The following is a 2,352-nucleotide window of genomic DNA, read 5'->3' as shown; positions in this document are numbered from 1 at the left end:
ACGGCCGTGCAGAAGACTTTCCATTCACACCTTCACCTGCGATAGTGATTGGAAAAACCCCGAATTCACACCCCAGCCCTGGTCCCAGAGCCCTTGTTAGGCTCAGGCACCGTTTGCTGCAGCCCCAGAGCAGCAGAAACCCCGTGGGCCAATGCAGAGGTGCTCCGGGGAGCGGGTTTTGGAGAGGAGGTTGTTTCCACCAGGTGCCCCCCGCGAGCGGTGCAGCCCCGCAGCGGTGGGTCCAGGCTTCTCCACTCACCTCACGTACAGAAAATGATCAAATCCCACCCGAACTTTATGCTAGGGGGAAAAAACCCAACAAACCCGCCGTCAGAAAGGCTTGCTTTAACTGGAAACTTTCTTTTTTTTCATTAGTTTCCACCTTAACAAAGATGAAAGTACTCTAATTAAATAATGCCCTTTCGTTTTGCCTAATAAATGCTGAGTAAATAAAACGGCGTAACTTGAGCTCCAATAAAAAAAAACACAACCAAAACTTCTTATCTTCATCCATCTAACATTAAATAGAATAGAAGCCCATCTGGGGCTGAATTCTTCTGGCCACTTTGATGTTTGTTGCGGTCTCTGTTTATACTTTAAAAGTTTTAACTGCCCGTGTTCATGTTCTACCTGCAAAGCGTTGAACTCCTTGGAGTTTTGGGTATTTTAGCACGAGAACCCCTCCGTAACGGGTCCAACCTCAAGCCCCGTCCTTCCAGGGCAGAGCTCGGGGCGGGGGGTCCATGACCATAACCCACCTTGGCGCAGTTCACGGCGAGGAGAAGCGAACGGTCTGCATAAAGCGTGGGAGCCGGGTTCTCATGGGGGTGCTCCAAAACACCGGGCCGTGTCCTATGGGAAGATAACATTACCCAAACTACGTTTTACCATCGGACGGGTGAGACGCCGGTGGAACCGGGGAGGCACCGAGCACACACGCGGCGGCAGCAGCACAGGGGAGTCAAACCCAACCCCTGCGACGGGGAGAGAGCCTCCAGAGAGTAATCATCACCTGGAGGACTGCAGTGCTTTTCATCTTCAAAGCACCCTAAACCCATTACCTAATTAATTTTTACAACAGCCCTGTATGCTCAGGTGCCTTAAACATAATCTCCATTTAGGGATGCAAAAAGCCGCGGGCGATGTAATTTGTTCAAGGCCAACCGGAGCCTGCACCCGAGGTGGGGATGGGCACTGCTTGTTGGGCGCAGCGGGTACCAGAAACCTCCCCAACTTCTGCTGCTGAGCCAAAAACTTGAAAGACAAAGAAAGCAATTTAATCTCCTTCACTGGAACGAAGATCTAAGCAACTACACCGGGGTAGCGGCATCAAATGCAAGAAAGCCGTGTGAGTGGTTGCGCCAAGGCTCGGCGGGTACAGACGATCCCATTTTCTTTATGGAAACTGGTTTCTACTCGTAATGGGGGGGCTTCCACCCCTGCAGCGGGGGTCTCTCCGTCGGCACCAGAGTTTATTTGAAAGTTCGGGACGGTCCTTCCCGCTGCGCAGGAGTTCAGCAGAAACACACTGCAGCTGAAGGAGTTGTTGCTTCAACCAAATTAGGTGAGTTTGATGACGAGAGGTAAAATAACAAAGCGTTGAGGGGAAGGAAGTCTGAGTGGACACTCCCCGACAGCCAGGGGGGATCAACGAGGGGGTGCGGGGTGAGGGGACAGTCCCAGTCCAACAAACCCTGAGCTGCTGCTGGTGAGATGGGCCGGGGACCCTCACACCAACCGGCAGGAGATGTCCTTCAGCTGCAGGGCAGCCTCACCGCCGCGGCTTTGCGCCAGTGGGTCATCCGTCTTCGCTTTCCGGGTATCCAACAGCGACGGTTAAAGGCGATGACACCAGCGCCAGGGCTGTCCTGGCTCCTCAGCTCCTCCTTTGCATGCTGATCCTGCTCCGCGAGTGCCGCTGGGCAGAACCTGAGATTGGAATAGAGAATTCAAAACTTTAAAGAAATCTTGAACATTTGAAATCTTGAACGTTAAAATCTTGACTATTGAAATCTTGAATTTTGTGGCCAGCAGGTCAAGGGAGGTGATTCTGCCCCTCTGCTCCACTCTTGTGAGACCCCACCTGGAGTACTACATCCAGCTCTGGACTCCCCAACATGAGAAGGACATGGACCTGCTGGAGCGTGTCCAGAGGAGAGCCACGAGGATGATCCGAGGGCTGGAGCACCTCTCCTATGAGGAGAGGCTGAGGGAGTTGGGGCTGTTCAGCCTGGAGAAGAGAAGGCTCCGGGGAGATCTTATTGCGGCCTTCCAGTACCTAAAGGGGGCCTACAGGAGAGCTGGGGAAGGACTTTTTACTAGGGCATGTAGTGACAGGACGAGGGGGAATGG

The sequence above is a fragment of the Charadrius vociferus genome, unplaced genomic scaffold (genome assembly GCF_000708025.1).
Source record: "Charadrius vociferus isolate BGI_N301 unplaced genomic scaffold, ASM70802v2 scaffold321, whole genome shotgun sequence".
NCBI lineage: Eukaryota > Metazoa > Chordata > Aves > Charadriiformes > Charadriidae > Charadrius > Charadrius vociferus.
The sequence above is the reverse complement of the archived record's forward strand: the minus strand, read 5'-3'. Positions refer to the sequence as shown.